This window comes from Lepidochelys olivacea (assembly GCF_965140295.1).
Source record: "Lepidochelys olivacea isolate rLepOli2 genome assembly, chromosome: 1".
NCBI classification, from domain to species: Eukaryota; Metazoa; Chordata; order Testudines; family Cheloniidae; genus Lepidochelys; species Lepidochelys olivacea.
In genome coordinates, this window is record NC_140411.1 from 6,598,935 (window position 1) to 6,617,612 (window position 18,678).

The 18,678-nt window shown below is 45.5% G+C and overlaps 1 pseudogene across 1 annotated transcript; it reads left to right on the forward strand.

Moving 5' to 3' along the window:
- The first annotated feature begins 5,082 nt into the window (after nucleotides 1–5,082).
- On the forward strand, nucleotides 5,083–18,364 carry LOC311514530 (olfactory receptor 51G2-like; annotated as a pseudogene). The gene is made up of 3 exons: nucleotides 5,083–5,254; nucleotides 5,471–5,611; nucleotides 17,529–18,364. The product of its transcript is annotated as an olfactory receptor 51G2-like (transcript).
- The last annotated feature ends 314 nt before the right edge of the window (nucleotides 18,365–18,678 follow it).

An 18,678-nucleotide genomic window follows, 5' to 3' on the forward strand; every position in this document is an offset into this window, starting at 1 on the left:
ATGCAAATAAAACATGGTACTTCATTAAAATCCTAATAGGGCTCCAAAAGGAGCCACAATAGGTTGTGCTTTCTTTTTCAGATCGCTGTGTTTTGGAGCAGGCGATGAAAGTGGAAAGTAATCAGCACTCTGGTGGAAGTAAAATGCTTCCCTTTTAAGACAGTGTCTGAGCTGCTAACAGCTTTGGATCCAAAAGCAAGCTAGTAAGCCTCTGTGTGTAAATGCAAATTACCTAGCTGATGGGCACAAAGGAGCTGCAAATAATGAATACATCCGGTCAGCAAACAAGCTACTAGAAGACTCAGATTATGGCCCTTCAGGAAAGGGAGGTGAAAAAAAAAAAAACAAGTTAAGCCTGAAAATAAGGGGGACAGGTTAACCTTAAGGGGTGTGTGTGTGTGTGTGTGTGTGTGTACAGTGCTAAAATCTGAAGCTGTGTCTCAGCTATTACCTGAGAATAAACTTAAAGCTTGGTACAGCAGAGAAACTATTGCAAACTTGGTCTGTTGTACAAGAGGGGAAACTGAGGTACACCATCTCATGAATTTCATAAATGACCAGTGAGTGAGGTAATTCACTAGCCTGACTATAGAACAAAATAAGGACAGTCTGGAGGTAATTCTTCTGTTTTTCCTGCAAGTAGCAAGGACATTTGTAAAAGAAAGTGGTATTATTATTAAGCAATAATCTGTCCCCACCAGGGGGGTGGAAATTGTTTCTTTTGTTTTTCAGATACTCTACAAGCAAGCTGGCGCCAGCGGAAAAATAACCCAGAATACCATGGATCTATGTTTTGTGTTGTTTGTCTGTGGTGTTTGTCTTGTTGCTAGCATTGTTGTGTTTTAATGAACAGAAAACCTCATGATGTGGGTGGGGGATGGCTTCCAAAGGCTGGCCTTGGGGGGGAAGATGTGTATGGGAATGCAAATTCTCAACTAGGAGGCCAGCACCTGTGTAATAGCTACCGTGGTACCTGGAAATGGAATGGCAACTAAGGTGGCCCCCACAAGCCCTATGGAAATAATGAAAAGGGGAGAAGCTCACTGGGAATTAATGGAGGGGTGTGTAAAATAGTGTAAATCAATAGAAGATGTTTGGATGTGCCCCTCTCCTATGACTATAGAGGAGCAGGATCAATGGCCTATGCAAGGGGTGGACAATTGGATGTACTGTGTATAAGGTGTTTTGCTGGGAATGTACATATTACTGGGGGCACAATTACACCAGCCCATAACCAAACTACACCCATCTACATGCTGCTATATGGACTTTGGTGCACAAATGGATCTGTGAATCTTATTGCTGTGAATAAGCCAGGGCTTACTGCCTGATTCCATACCAAGTGGTCAAGCTGGTTTGGACAATATCCCATTTCTCTGTGAACATTCAATTGACTTGTGATATGGACAAAAGCATACAAAACTTGCAGGAGCAGCTCGTTGCAACTGCCAGCAACTGGACACAAGATCGTGACCCCATCGAAGGAGGAGAGGCAGTATTTTGGGGGTGTCTCGGATGTTGGACCATACTGCAGTGGTCAGGACTCGGTGTTGCTGTGGATTTTGTATTGTTAACTGTACTTGTGTTATGTTGCATAGGGAGATAACCTATAAGTAATAAGCCCTCCAAACCCTGCAGTGTACTAGACAACCCGGACCCAACCTTCTCGGGCCTGCTATAATGGGAAGTCTGGAACACCAATTGGAATAGGTGTGGTATGCCCGTACGAGAGAAGGTGCAGGGCACTATACTACACAAGGGGCAGTGGGACAAATGGAATATCGACACCTTCCACCTTGATGCCTGGCCCTATCAGGAAATGTTGCCATATGTCCTATGCTTTTCCAGGGATACCTGGGCAGGAGGATCCCAAAAGAAAAAGAAAAAAAAGGGGTGGAGTGTTAGGATATAGATATTCAGGCCTGTCTGTAAAGGCCTATACTCTAAGAATTTAGGTGTATTCTTATCACTTGGCTAGTGATAGAGGTATAAAAGAAAGAATCAAAACCACTGTCTGCTGGTGTAAGGGCCTTCTCTTACTGTGACAGTTTGTGGCCCTGTGCTTAGGCTCAGGCCTTTGGCTAAGCAGCAGAGGCAGCCATAAGCTGGGAAGCGAACGGTCACATCCTCACATTCCAAACTAGTCACATTGAAATAAGGTGCTATTGGGCTGTTAGGCACTATCAGGACAGGATTGTATTCCTATCACCTCCAGAGAAAGGGAAGTGCCTAGAAAATGTAAAAGGAAACTTAGTTTGATAGCATCCTGTCTGGCAAGAACTCACTTATCAATAGCTGGGATGTGAAATCCTCACTTCTGCATTGTTTTGTCATTATAGTTCCCACTTTGCTGTTGTTTGTCTGTATAATCTCTGTCTGGTTCTGTGATTGTTCCTGTCTGCTGTATAATTAATTTTGCTGGGTGTAAACTAATTGAGGTGGTGGGATATAATTGGTTACATAATCATGTTACAATATGTTAGGATTGGTTAGTTAAATTTCAGGAAAATGATTGGTTAAGGTATAGCTAAGCAGAGCTCAAGTTTTACTATATAATCTGTAGTCAATGAGGAAGTGACTGGGTGTGGGTGGGGGTGGGCATGTGGGTGTGTGAGATGGGAACAGGGAATGGGGGTAAGAAAATTGGAATCATGTTTTGCTAAAGGGGGAAATGGGAACAGGGAATGGGAGTAAGGAAGTTGGAATCATGTTTGGCTAAGGGCAGGAATGGGAACAGGGACACAGGTGTAAGGCTTTGTGGTGTCAGAGCTGGGAAGGAGGATACTAAGGAAGGAAACTGGAATCATGCTTGCTGGAAGTTCACCCCAATAAACATTGAATTGTTTGCACCTTTGGACTTCGGGTATTGTTGCTCTCTGTTCATGCGAGAAGGACCAGGGAAGTAAGTGGGTGAAGGAATACACTGCACCAGTCGCTGCAGAAAGACTTCAAATCATTCACCTTTTAAGTCTTTTCCATTTGTGCTGGTCGAGCTAAAACGGGTAACAATGTGATCAACAGTGATTCCCAATTGATTATCTGTCCTCCAGAGCTTTTACCCACTGGGCTATAAACATTGCTGCACTGCGTGCCTGACAGAGAGAGGGAATGCTGCTGCCCAGGCTGTTCAAGCTCTGCTTCCTCAGGAGTCAAGGATGAACACTCTCCAGCTGCTACTTTCGTGGCTTTGGTAAGTGCGCTGATCACACTGGAGTTATTTCACGGACAGGGACAGGCAGTCTCAACTGCTTGGAACGTTTAATCTGTAACCAATGAGACCTGCACATTCTTATGATCAGCATCGTTATTCGTTGTTGTATATAGGACCCAAACTCCTTGTAAGACAGGTCCCTCCCTTGTGGTGCTTGCAATCTGAGGGCCCAGATGGTGCAAACATTACCCATGTAGCGTGGAATTTTCCATGAGTGAAGAACCCAAACCCCAGTGAAAGCCAGCTTGTGTTTTTAGCTCCCTGTGGCACTTTTTTGTAAGTACCATTCACTTGCCTGGGGCTGTGTATGGTAAGAAGGAGCCTCAGCATGGCCATACAACGTCCCAGCTGTGGTCTATCTAGACCCTTAACCTGACTGACAGTCACTAGCACCAGACACTTAACAGGAAGGGGGGCAATTAACCCTGGAGTGGCAAATACTGAATAATCTGACCATAGTTTCTAGCCAATGGGAGAGTGTGTGTAACCTCTGAAAGGGTGACTTGCAGTCCCTGCATTTCCTGCAGCTTCTGAAGGCATGGTACTTGCTTAGCATTTAACACCCCCTGGAGTGTCTGCTCAGATAAGTGGGAAAATGGAGCTCTTTGTCTTTGCTCCAACAAAATTTAATTTCAATGAGGGTTTTGCTGGGTAAGGGCCTGTTGGACCCCTTGATGTCCCTCAGAGTCATGCATAGAACTGAGGATAGGGGTTTTCACAGTAAACTTTGCCCATGGCAAAACTCCCTGTTGAGGAATTTCTGGCTCTCTCCACAGGGCTGGATCTCACCCAGTGTGAGCAAAGGAGGCATCTAGAATGAAGATAGGACAGAGCTAACATTCACAGAGTTCAGAGGCTCCTTTTCTTTTCGGCCCCTTCCCCTCCAATAATAACATCATGTACAACAGCGAGGGCATCCTTATTTAGAGCTAAAACACAGCAGAGCTGGATTGTGTTCCCTGTTCTACCACAGCCTCCTTGTGTGGCTTTGGACAAGTCCCTGTCAGTCATCACTGAGAAGTTTCTATGAACGCTTCTCAGCCCATGGACCATTCACAATACACATCATTGATCCAGTGTTTAGGTGCAGGTCCACTCGCCTTTTGTTAAGTTCCCTTTAATAATGAGTTCATACAAGTCTTCATATGTCAAGCTCCATCTAGGGGAGAGGGTGTGGACTAGTATAGTGACGGGGCAGTCAGCTGAGAGCCAGGAGACCTCACTTCTGTCACTGATCTCCTGAGTGACCTTGCACAAGTTACTTACCTGTTTTGTGCTTTAGTTTTCCCCTCAGTTAAATGAGGATCTACATCCTCCTTCTGATGAGTGTCAATGGGCTTTGACTCAGACCCACTGATACTTATGCTCCTTTGTAAATCACTTTGAGATTTATAAATGCAAAGCTCTATATAAGAACAGGATATTATTAGTAATGGGATGTTCTAACTGATCTGGGGATGTGTGAGTACCACCAGGGTTTTTAATCAAGGTTCTGACTCCAACCTGTCTGAAGAGTTGGGGCAGAATGGGTCATATTTTCTGTCATGGTGTCACATTTTTATAATGTTGCTTTTAATTGTAGGGGATGTGGTTGAATAAACTGACCAGAACCTTCCCAGTGCATCATGCCAACCTGCAATGAAACCAACATCAGTCCTGCAAGATTCCTCCTGGCAGGCATCCCAGGGCTGGAAGCTGATGGCCCCTGGATCTCCATCCCTTTCTGTTCCATGCACCTCATTGCAATTCTAGGAAACAGTCTGATTCTGTTTGTGATCAAGACACAGCAGAATCTCCATCAGCCCATGTACTTGTTCCTTTCTCTGTTGTCTGTCACAGACCTTGGCTTATCTCTTTCCACCTTGCCAACAATGCTCAGCGTCTTCCTGTTTAACACCAGAGAAATTGGCATTGATGTCTGTCTGACCCAACTTTTCTTTATTCACACTTTCTCCATGATGGAATCGTCTGTACTCGTAGCCATGGCATTTGACCGCTTTGTTGCAATACGCCACCCGCTGAGATACGCTTCGACTTTAACCAGTGAAAGGATAGGAAACATAGGGCTGGCGATAATAATCAGGGGTAGTGTTCTGCATATCCCAGCTGTCATTCTTCTCAAGAGGTGGCCATACAGCACGATCCAACCTCTCTCTTATTCATATTGTTTGCATTCAGATGTGATGAAGTTGGCCTGTGCAGACACAACACCCAGCAGCTTCTATGGTATGTTTATTCTCTTTTCCTCTCTGGGATTAGACTCAGTGCTCATTGTCTTGTCTTACATCATGATCCTTCAGACTGTATTGAGTATCACATCCCGGCAAGAGCGTCTCAAGGCTCTGAACACCTGTGTCTCCCACATCTGCGTCATCCTGCTTTTCTACACCCCGCTGATCAGTTTGTCTATGCTTCACAGGTTCAAGAAACAGGCTCTCCCTCAGAGTCAAATTCTTCTGTCTTATCTCCACCTCCTCTTCCCCCCGGTGCTCAATCCCGTTGTATACAGCATGAAAACCAAAGAGATTCGTAAACGGATCATGAAGATCTTTCAAAACTATTCCACTAACAGACTCCAATGTGGGCACTGATTGGTTTGTCTAATCTGTCTCTCTCGGAGCCAATATGGCCCATGGTGTCCAAGTGCCTCTGTCCCTAAAAGGAACCCTTAAGGACATATAAGAAAAGTATTGAAATGGTAAACCTGGGCCATTGCTCATGTATAGCTAGGAAAGCCACTGTAAATAAACTAGAGTTCCTGAAATATAGGCCTGTATTGTTGGAGAATCAAAAGTAGATACTAATTGTATTTGTCTGGGTTTACCGATATCTTATTACAAGTTCAACAATGTGACCAAATTAGCTTGTAGATGATAAATTTCAGTTCCTGTAAGTCATGTTTCATGACCTATTCTCTTGACTCAGAGGTCAAAAGAGGATATTACCATTTCGATGAAACTTGTGTTGTAATAATATCATTGTCTTTATTTCTCTTTGAAGTTTTTAGTCAACTACCTGTGAACCATTTCAATGGTTAATGGCCTTTTGCTAATCAATGCTGCTAGTTATCAGTGTAGACATAGCAAATCGAGATTTATTTCAAAGGAAAAATGCACATTACTTATTCTTCACCCAAAGAAGACCTGCTGTGGTCATTTGGGGACAAGAGGTAATCAGCTGAATTTCAGCTATAAAGGGACTTTTGGGCCTGATCCTTACTATCTCAGATCTGCTTAAGCTTTTTCAGGGGATGTTCAAGTAACAAGATGGAGGACTTGTGAATTAGCCCTGCAATTCTCATGGAAGAATTTGAAAACACTCTGCTTATTCACTGCCTATTGGACTATGAGTTTTTCCATTAATTCCAGAAGGATTTCTACAAATCGGCAGCCTCACCATTTCTGCTTTGAAACTGACCTGTGAACTGGATTCATATCTGGATTCATACCACAATAACTCTTTCTTTTTGTTTAAAATAAATCTTAGATTTGTGAATAAGAATTGTCTGTAAGTGTTTATTTGACATGGTGTGAAATGTGTCCGATCTCTTGAGAGTAGTAGAACTTTACAGATGGTGAATAAGATTTTATATAACCCTTAATAGATGGATTTGGCTGTGTGGGTGAGAGCCAAGGGCTAGATTGCTTAAAGAGAACTGTATTTTGGGTTCTTGGGAACCAGGAAGGTATTATAGAAGCTGTTTGGTTACTGTTTTGGTGAATCAATTATAAGAATAAGGCACCAGATTTGGGGATTGTCTGCCCTATTCCTTGTAGTTTGCCCTGATTGAGCATTCTCAGTATAGCCCCTCCAGCGACCATGGTCACAGCCTCCCAAAAGGAAAGCTTGTATTCTTCACCCCCAAAAAGCCCAGTTAGCAAAACTGCAGTCCTGTACCCTTAAAGCTTCTCCTTCTGGAATAAAGTATCCTGTTTTGTCCAGGGAATTAGGGTGTTCAGTGGAATACGTATAAGGAAGAAGGAGTTTTAAGGGAGGAAGACTACGTGTATGCATTCCTAAACTACTTAGCAGGTTGACTTGTAAATTCTCTGAAAACTCATTCTGCACTCAGAGAGTAAGTCTTGTCGTGCTGGTAAGGCTACACCATATTTCATAGATACAGAAATTGAATCCATGCTCTAAGAGCAAAAGTTGTTTCAACTTTAACTGTGGCTTCATTATTGATACCATCATAATAAAATATAAATTTTCAGCATGTTTACCTTGCTCTTCATAGTAAATCATTGTGATTAATATTTACTTATTTGTTGAAATCCTTCCTTAATATGCCCTTCATTAATGAAATCTGCATACCATGAAGCCTTCTGTTACTCTGTTCTGCACAGTCTGCCATACTCTTCTTCATAGATTTAAAGGCCCTCTCTTGCTCTAACTCTCCCTCTCCTGAGAGTGCTGATTAGTGCCCAGGTCTTTTGCAGTTTGGGGTCCTGTCTAGGAACTAGGCCTATCTCCAAGTTCTGGAGGCAGTGGGCCAGGTACGCAGGCCAGTTCCAGCTCCTTTGCAAGCGAGGGGGCATTTTTGTTCCAAAGTCGAGTTGGAAACCCTTCAACTTTTCAACAGAGAGGGCTCCAATTCACGCACTTCTTCTGATCAGAAGGAGAGTATCTCATGGGGAGAGAAAGAAAGGCAGATGATCTGTGGGGCCAAAGCCAAGATAGTGGGTGGCGGCCATGTCACAAGTAACCCAGGAGCCAAGCACAATGAGCAGCTGGGGAGAGTAAGGTGGGGGCATCTGCAAATGGCCCAGCACAGGGAGACGTCACTAGAGAAGACGGCGTTGAAGGCTAGACTCAGAAGGTGAGATGTGAATCTGCTGGGAGGACAGATGCTGGCAAGAAAGGTCCTGCCACCTAGAGCCTGAGGGAGTGTGCCCACCGCCAGACCAGGCTCCTTCCCTGCAGTATCACCATGGAGTAGCCAGGGCCTGGGCAATAGGCCGGTGACATGTGAGGAACAAATTGGGAAAAATTTCTTACATCTCAGAGATGGCTGTTGGTGGTGTTTCCCATGCCCACAGAGCGGGGTTCCTTGTTTCCTCGAACATTTCCCATTTTTTCCTTTTTTTACAGCTGCTGTTGAATAAATTATATTTGGTTTGAACTTAATGTAGTGATCAGTGGGTTCGAGAAGGGTCTGGTGTGAAGAGAGTACCCAGGAATGGGGACACCCTAGCCCTGGTCCGAGGGAACACCCTAGCCCCCACGATGAGACTGGGGGTTCAGCCTCCCAGGAATCCTGGGCCGAGCTGTGTCCACACTACACGGACTCTGCCACACAGGAGAGTGGAAGGCGATTCCTTGAGGTCAGGCAGACCTCTGGGTAAAGGAAGTGGAAGTGAGGATTCAGACTCGCCAACTCCACCAGGGTAGTGCAGAAACCAGGAAAGTTTCCCACAATAGCAGGAGCATTCCCCTGCTTACATTGGGGAATGGGACAAACTGACGGGTTGGATTTTAGTGACGTTTAAAGAGATGTGTACCTTGTGAAATCTTCAAATAAATGGTGAAAGTTGAAAGGTATAACTTTGGGAAGCACACTTTCTGCGTAAGGTGAATTTAACACCACTGCATGAGACGGCTTCCCAGAGACTGGAATCAGATAAATCCCTTTTTCTGCGCTATTTTCCTATGAGGTTAGAGTAGGAAACCAGACATTGTTTATTTGGCCATTTGAAAAATATTTCATAAGAAATGAAAACTTGGTCAAGCAACTGACTACACAATTGATAGATTCATAGATATTTAGGTCAGAAGGGACCATTATGATCATCTAGTCTGATCTCCTGCACGACGCAGGCCACAGAATTTCACGCACCACTCCTGCAAAAAACTTCTTACCTATCAACAACCAGTATGAATCACTCCTTCCTCTCACATGCAGTGTTTAGACACAATGAAGGCACTCACGGACATCATTCTTCTCAGCAAAAATGCCGTTGAATTTTACAAGCCTTCGGCATTAAAGAACTTAATGGAAAATTTTAGTTTTGTGTTTTTCATTGTGCTCCAAAGAAAGATTCTGGAAATGGTAAATGCTGTTTCAAAACTGCGACAATCCAAAGACTCAGATCGATATGAAGCAGCAGGATTACTTCCCAAAGCCACTGAACGTGTAGCTACATTTCCAATTGACAGGTTTCAGAGTAGCAGCCGTGTTAGTCTGTATTCGCAAAAAGAAAAGGAGGACTTGTGGCACCTTAGAGACTAACCAATTTATTAGAGCATAAGCTTTCGTGAGCTACAGCTCACTTCCTCAGATGCATATCGTGGAAACTGCAGCAGGCCTGCTGCAGTTTCCATGATATGCATCTGAGGAAGTGAGCTGTAGCTCACGAAAGCTTATGCTCTAATAAATTGGTTAGTCTCTAAGGTGCCACAAGTCCTCCTTTTCTATTTCCAATTGAGTTCAAAGAAGCCAAACATTTAGCCAGTAAATTATCTGGAAAATGGGGTAGACAAATCAAGTCCGAAAAGGCGTGCTTGATAAAGGCAGAAAGGCAGGGGAGCAGCTCATTTTTTGGCAGACCAGCGAGCAGAGCAGGCCTGCTCCCAGCAGCTCCAGGGGAGGTGAGCTGAGGGAAGGCAGAATCTCCCCATGAACAACTGCTCAAAGCTCCCTCCCTGTGGGAAGGGAGGTGCTGCAGGGACAGCCTGAGAGGAAATCATTCATCTCTCATATGAAAGCTGGATTGATTGATCCCCTTTATTTGTTGTTTGGAAGGAGCTGTCCCCGGGTGGTTCGGCCATACCAAAGAAAGAGGCAATTGCTTCCCAAGAGAGTAGGAGAATGATCTTGCTACACGCAACCACCAGAAAGTGCCTTGGGGTGAGCAGACACCCTTCATGCTGCCGTACCCCAGATGGAGACCTTGGGACATTCGCAGGGCGGTGGTAGGAAGTAGCCCAGGGAGGGCCAACTTACATAGGTGGTGGGCAGAATAGGCCATTGGAGGCTAAACCTCCCCAGCCATGCAGCCTCTAACCCGCTATCTTTGAGAGTGCGGACACCTTGGTCATGGTGACCCTACCTGTGCTCTGCCCCAAGGACCCTTCTGCTTTTCTCCCATGGCTCTTCCCAGGCTCCACCTCTTCCTGTCCCTACTGCACCCTCCACTGAGGCCCCTGCCACCTGCCGCTTCTCCCTGAGTGCCTCTTCTTCTCCTCCGAGAGACCCTGCCACCCATTGAGTCTCTCCCCTCCTCCAACCCTTGTGGCCCCACACCCACCACTCACTGACTCTCCTCCTCCACGGACCCACTCTTGCCGCTTGCTACGTCCATCCTCTCCTCCACCCCTACCCCCTTGATTCTGCCACTCAACACTGACTGAGTCCCTCCCCTCCTCCTCCGCCCACCTCCATGGCCCACCAATCACCACTCACTGACTCCCTCCTGTCCTCCATGACCCCTCCTCCATGGCTCCCCAGCCTGCTGCTTGCTGATTGCCTCCTCTCCTCTCGTCTACTCCCAACACCTGCTCCACCGAGGCCCCCACCGCTGGCCAGTGAAAAACACCAGCAAGAGTCCCACAGCTGGGCCAGGTAATAGGAGCAAGACTCTAAATAAAGAGCAGAGAAATGCAAATGCCTGAGATTATCAAGAGGCATAAAGTCCAAAGAAGGAGAGAAAGTGAACTACGGACACTATGTTAAGCAAAGTTGTGTCTCAGTCTTTCTCATTTACATTGGAATATAACAAAACATTTTTAGAGTACAGTGAGAAGGCAGCTGCAGTTTTCTCTTTCCCTTGCAGACAGTTTTCCAGTTGAGAGACCCCTGCGTTCACTGAAAGTGGAATAAGAGGCTGGAAAAATAGACAATCTGCCATACACAAGCAGTGATCGGAAAGGTGGCATTTTTTCAAACAGTAAAAAGACGTGGGCTCTCGAGTGGCACAGTTGTCACATTCTCACAAGATGGTGTTAGATGAAAGCGGAGAGTATGCTGCAAAAACCACCAATATATTTCTTTCCCTGTCTAACCAAGGAATTCCACGGCGGGGGCAGGAGGAGAGAGAAGAATCAGCAAACTATGGAAACTTTCTGGAACTATGAAAAGTTCTTTTCACAGTGTGATGAAGCACTCAGAAAGAAAACAAAGGGTCCTTTCCATCTCAGAAGCCGCTCAACTAGAAAGAGTTCTTCCAAGTTGCTGCTGCTGACATTGTGAAAAGCGCAATCATTCAGAAAGTCCAGGAGAATGGGTTCTGCACAGTTATTGTGGATGAAGCGCACAGTTTTAAACCAGAAGAAATGCATTCTGTGTGAGAGAGACACAGAAAATCTGGGAATAAAGGGACGATTTGTAGGATTCATTGATTGCTCTGAGCAAGGGGATGCTGGCGTCATCTATCACAACTTTAAGCAGTACTTACAAACATCGGTGACTGCAAACTTGCCGGTCCGAGTCCAGTGTTATGATGACGCCGCTGTCATGGGAGTTCAATGGTTCCAACAGACATTTCTTGGGCTTTTCCTGGACAGTTGCTTTCAGTCCGATCCCTTTAGAGCACCAGTTCTCAAACTATGGGAGGCACGGGAATGTGTAAAGGGAGGCGCAAGCTATGTGGTTCTTTTTGAAAGAGCTCCAGCTCTCAGACCCAGGCAGCTGTAACTCAGGCAGAAGGGCCGTGCACACCCAGAGGAGGGCATAAAGGGGACAGCCGGAGCCTCGGCCAACACAGGGGGGCAGCGGAAGCCTGGGATGACACACCAGGTGCTGTAGGAATCTACAGTAGTCCCGTGAAGTGCTCTCTTAGCAACTGTGACACCTCAGATGTCCGTTGTGTGGTTCCCCCAAGTACTTAAAAACAAACTTAAAACCAGTATCAGCAGCGCGCTTACAGGGAGAAACAACTTACCTGAGAAATGGATCATTTTGTGACCATGGGAGAAAAGTGTACAACACAAGACAAAGTGAGGGCAGCAGTGGAGGTTCTGGCAAAACACAGAATCTGAAAATATGATGAAGCTTATTTCAAACTAGGCTTAACATGGCGCGGGTCCAGCCATGCACCGAGACCTCCATGAGTTGTATGTTGCAAAGTATTGACAAAGAACAAGATGCGGCCCTGCATGCTACACCAGCCCCTCGAAACAAGACACCCTATCTTAGTATCTAAACCCATTGAGTTCTTTCAGAGGATTATAAGAACATAAGAACGGCCATACTGAGACAAACCAAAGGCTCATTTAGCTGAGTTCCTTGTCTTCTGATCGTGGACATTATCAGGTGCCCCAAAAGGAAGGAACCTAACAGGGAATCATCAAGTGATCCATCCCATGTCATCCATTCCCAGCGTCTGGCAAACAGAGGCTAGGGACATCATCCCTGCCCATCCTGGCTAATAGCCACTGATGGACCCAACCTCCAGGAACGTATCGAGTTCTTTTTAAAACCCTGTTATAGTCTTGGCCTTCACAAGATCCTCTGGCAAAGAGTTCTGCAGGCTGACTGTTGTGTGGCATTTTATACTATATTATATTATAGAGTGGCATTATTATATTTTCTGTCTTCTTATCAATCAGTTTCCTAGTGGTTCACAACATTCTGTTAACTTTTTGGACTATTGTGGCACATGGAGCAGATGTTTTCAGACAACTCTCTACCATGACCGCAAGATCTCTTTCTTGATTGGTAACAGCTAATTTAGACCCCATCATTTTCTATGTGTAGTTGAGATTCTGTTTTCTAATGTGCTTTACTGCTATCATTTGAATCTCTTAAAAGCCATGGAGGGAATTCTCCTCATGACCTCGTTGTGACACCGTGCCCCATATTCTTCATATTTGAATGATTCTGATATAATTCTGACATAATTATCATACATTTTGTACAAGATATGTCTTGTCAGGTGTCATTGGAGAAGTTATGATTTGCTGAAAAGGATTAACCTCTTTGTGTGCATGTATCATTTTTGTATGTGGAGTTATGAATATTGACTATGTATCTGTATTTCAAATGTAGTTACAACTGAGTGATGCCCACGAGGCAAAATGCTTCCAGTCTTGACAATGGATTGTGAAGGACCTATTCATGGTAATGAACTGGCCTTATCCCCCATCTGGTGAGCCTTCCTGAAAACCCTCCAGACTGCCTATGGCTAATTGCTGCTATGACTCACCAGGGCAGCCCGAACAAAAGATCCAGAAGTAAAAGATGTTGGATTCGTTTCCCCTGTGTTCTCACCCTGGCAGGGTACACCTACCTAAAATACTACCGTACTGAAATTGCTGCAGGGCAAAGATTGGGGAAATTCCCTGGCTGTTCCCTTGTACAATGTGGGATACCGTGTGAGAGGAACGCCAGGTGATTTTGGCCCTGGGAGTGGTGAAGGAATCATACAGTGAGAGGAGAAGTCCCCATGGGACTAGTTCTGACACAGGATAGCACAACCTCTTCCTACACACTATTGAAATTTGATGCTTAGCCAATCAAAAGAGAAGATGAATTACGAGAACAACTGGGAGTTGCCAGATACATATCCACTTTATACCTCATAACAGGACCCTGACAAATACTGTGGATGGCAGTATCCTGGGAGAAGAAATCATTTTCCGTGCCCTTTGGGCTGTATTAATTTTGGATCACGTCATTTGGCCTCCACCTCACAGCTAATTGACGAAATATAGCTACTGCATGGGTGGTATGCAGAGCTATGCTGCTACGATCCATTGAAAATGCTTTTTGGTCCATAGCTTATGGAATCATTTCCCACACATCGTGCAGATGGCAGTATATTACACACAGGAAAGAAGGCCATCATCAGTTGTTAAGCTGTGTAGGAGGAAGAGGGCCTGAAACATAATCCCGTGTAGTTGAGGCCTGGTGTGAGGCCATGAGACCTGGGTTAAAGGAGTCAAAACTTTGCAGCTATAAAGCAAAGTTAAGTTGTGATCAAGGGACAGGCCCGGCTTACAGAATGTGGCAGGAACAGGACTGATATTGCAGAAACACACATTCCTATGTTGTGCTCGGCAGAAGAATAAACATGCAAACAGTTTCCAGAAAGCTGATACCAGAATACGTGGATGCCAAACCCATTCTCCAAAGATAACAGGAAGACGCTGACCCATCTGAAGGATAAGGTCAGGATAACGGCATAATGGATAGAGATATTTGAGGAAACCAATATGTGCAAGATAATGGATGGCACCTGAACACATAAATTGGTGCTATCTCAATACATTAGAGGGCGGTACCCCGATACATCAGGCGTAATACTTAACTTGTTTGCGTCTGTGCATATAGATGTATCTCAGAGGCAATGTCTTTCTGTGAATGAGGAGAGAATAGAAAGTCCCGCCATTCATGTAGCCAGTCCATTTTTTTGGCATACATGTGCTAGTGTACATGTAACCACTGATGTGGGGCATTAGCACAGTGGCTCCTTGGCAATAAAACTGACCAATTTCCTTCACTGAGAACCGACTCTGAGAATTTATTGGGCAGTTCAACTGGAGCCTGCTGCGTGGGCTATCTGGCCAGAGTCAGTACAGCCGGCAGAAGGAACGAAGGCAAACAGCCAAACATCTGTCAGCAGGCTGAACAATTTGGAAGACTCAGTTTGTCCTGACAGCCTGAGCCCCTGGGATCAGAGAATCATTTCTTCACTCCCGGGGGAGGCTCTCCAGCTGAAGTTCTCTAGTGTCTATTTTCTGCTCCTCCTGCTGCTCACACAGCTGAGGGAATTGTCTGGGAATCGTCTGGCAGTCTTCAGGGACTGTTCAGGAAAATCATAAAGTTGCTGTTCAGCATGGCAAGTGTCAGACATGAGTTTCATACACTGATTCTCAGGGCTCTGCCTTCTTGGTGCAGTAAGGAGATATCGTCTCTCTGCAGAGTGGCATTTTGGTGAGTTGCCTATTTCTGTATTTAAGTTATTCCTGAGGGCTCAGGAAGCGTTCCAGGTTCATGTCAAGAACGATCTGGGCAGGAATTCAGCAGCAAGTTGACTTGTACTCTTCAGGATTGTCAGGTTTCAGAGTGGTAGCTGTGAAAGTCTGTGTCGGCAAAAATAACGATGCCATGTACATTGTCCAAACCGGACAGTCTGTACACAAAAGAATAAATGGACACAAATCTGACATCAGGAATCATAACATTCAAAGACCACTTGGAGAACACTTCAATACCTCTGATGACTCAAAAACAAACCTAAAAGTGGCAATTCTTCAGCAGCAAAACTTCAAAAACCGACTCCAACGAGAGACTGCTGAATTGGAATTAATTTGCAAACTGGATACTATCCGATTAGGCCTGAACAGAGGCTGGGAGTGGTTGGGTCATTACAAAACCTAAATTTAATTTCTCCAATACAAATGTCTCCCTCCTGTTACTCATGTCTTCTTGTCAACTATCTGTAATGGGTCATTCTCTAAGCCACCTTGCTCTCCCCAGCTGATGAAAGGGCCGATGCTGGGGAGAAGGGTCCTGCCACCTAGACCCTGAACGTGTGTGGCCACTGCCAGAGAAGGTGCCTTTCCTGCAGTATCACAGCAGAGCAGTCAGTGCCTGGGCAGGAGGCCTGGGACATGTGAGGAACAGCCTGCGATCTTTCCTTATGTCCCAGAGACAGCTGTCTGTGATGTCCCTGTGCCCACTGAGCGATGTTCCTTGTTTCCTTGAACCTTTCCCATTTTTTGCAAATTTTTCTTACAGTTGCTGTTTAATAACTTATATTTGGTTTGAACTCAATGTAGTGATCAGTGGGTCAGGGAAGTGTCTGGTGTGAAGAGAGTACCACAGAGTGGGGAGAGAGCCCCCCTTCTGCATGGCTGTTTGCCCTCTTATAGGGTGCTGGATCTGCCACAATCAGGACACAGCCTACCATGCCCAATTTCCTATTTCCTTACCCAGAGACATCTTCGGGTACACTTACTCTATAGATTAACATATTATGAGATATATTCATACATAGTAATATTGATTATCTCATGGCAGGGCAAATGGCAGCTCCCCTTGTCCTCTCAGGGCAGGGAATCTGGCGGGGCTGTTGGTGTGTGAGGGGCAGGAGAGGGGACAGGCCCCCTTGTGCCCTCAGGGCAGGGGATATGGCGGGGCTGATGGTGTGTGAGGGGCTGGGGAACAGGGCTGACGAGAAGTTGAGGGGAGCTGCTCATGGGGATTTGGGGGAAAGATCCAATTGGGGGGAGCAGTTGGAGTCGGGACAGGGAGGAGGTGGAAGAGGCCAGGAGTAGGAGAACTGGTGTCCAGAATGGAACCATGCAGGTAGGTGAAAACACAGACAAAGGAGGACAGGGGGCTGCAGGGCAGCACGGAGGGACTGAGAGGGCAGGATGAAGGCTCTTGGGCCTGGAGTGGGGAAACGGGTGACAGGGTGAGGAGGGGATTTGGGAGAGAGGATTACTGGGCTGGAGAAGGGGCTGCATAATGAGTTCATGGTTGGAGCGGGGCTTGATGGAGACGAGAGGAGAATGGATGGATGTGGGGTTGGCTTTGGCTGTTCCTAGGAGGATGTATGTTGTGGCTGCAGAATATACCTGGGGGCTGTGGGAGATTCCCTGGAACTGTGGGGAGATCTGGCTGCTTTGTTTAAGTTGCACAATAAAATAAATTGTTTCAAATCCAGGTAATGGAAAGACTACAAGTTCACTCGCCCATGTGACGAACAGTACACCCTTGGTGCTGTCCACCCACAATAGTACGTGGAATTTTGGCTCCTTATAGCACAGGCATCTCCAGGTCTGTCAAGCTGGCACCTTTCAAGAACTAACGTCTCTTTGAGAAAAAAATATTAGGGTCAAATCCTGACCGAAAGCAAGTCAGAGCCAGTCTCCTGACTCATGCATTACACCATTTACCCCAGCTCTGAGATGGGCGATTGCTGAATGTTGCGAAACATCTTGTGAATTGGGTTACCCCTAAATCCAGGACACTGCACCAGTCGCTGCAGAAATACTTCAAATCATTCACCTTTTAAGTCTTTTCCATTTGTGCTGGTCGAGCTAAAACGTGTAACAATGTGATCAACGGTGATTCCCAATTGATTATCTGTCCTCCAGAGCTTTTACCCACTGGGCTATAAACATTGCTGCACTGCGTGCCTGACAGAGAGAGGGAATGCTGCTGCCCAGGCTGTTCAGGCTCTGCTTCCTCAGGAGTCAAGGATGAACACTCTGCAGCTGCTACTTTCGTGGCTTTGGTAAGTGCGCTGATCACACTGGAGTTATTTCACGGGCAGGGACAAGCAGTCTCAACTGCTTGGAACGTTTAATCTGTAACCAATGAGACCTGCACATTCTTATGATCAGCATCGTTATTCGTTGTTGTATATAGGACCCAAACTCCTCGGAAGACAGGTGCCTCCCTTGCACCTCCATCAGCCCATGTACTTGTTCCTTTCTATGTTGTCTGTCACCGACCTTGGCTTATCTCTTTCCACCTTGCCAACAATGCTCAGCGTCTTCCTGTTTAACACCAGAGAAATTGGCATTGATGTCTGTCTGACCCAACTTTTCTTTATTCACACTTTCTCCATTATGGAATCCTCTGTACTATTAGCCATGGCATTTGACCGCTTTGTTGCAATACGCCACCCGTTGAGATACGCTTCGACTTTAACTAGTGCAAGGATAGGAAACATAGGGCTGGCGATAATAATCAGGGGTAGTGGTCTGCATATCCCATCTGTCATTCTTCTCAAGAGGTTGCCGTACAGCAAGATCCAACCTCTCTCTTATTCATATTGTTTGCATTCAGATGTGATGAAGATGGCCTGTGCAGACATTACATCCAGCAGCTTCTATGGATTGTTTGTTATCCTTTCTTCTCTGGGATTAGACTCAGTGCTCATTGTCTTGTCTTAGATCATGATCCTTCAGACTCTATTGAGTATCACATCCTGGCAAGAGCGTCTCAAGGCTCTGAACACTTGTGTCTCCCACATCTGCGTCAGCCTGCTTTTCTACACCCCGCCGATCAGTTTGTCTATGATTCACAGGTTCAAGAAACAGGCTCTTCCTCAGAGTCAAATTCTTCTGTCTTATCTCCATCTCCTCTTCCCCCCAGTGCTCAATCCCATTGTATACAGCATAAAAACCAAAGAGATTCGTAAACGGATCATGAAGATCTTTCAAAACTATTCCACTAAGAGAGTCCAAAGGGGGCACTGATTTGGTTTCTGTAATCTGTCTCTCTCGGAGCCAATATGGCCCGTGATGTCCAAGTGCCTCTGTCATGCTTAGCCAGCGAGGATTTAGCAACCAGCAGGCCTACTAAAGTAAAAGGAACCCTTAAGGACATATGAGAAAAGTATTCAAATTGTTAATAGGGCCATTCCTCATGGCAAAGCCACTAGAGTTCTTTAAATATAGACCTGTATTGTTAGAGAATCAAAAGTGGATACTAATTATATTTGTCTGGGTTTACCTATATCTTATTACAAGTTCAACAATGTGACCAAATTAGCTTGTAGATGATAAATTCC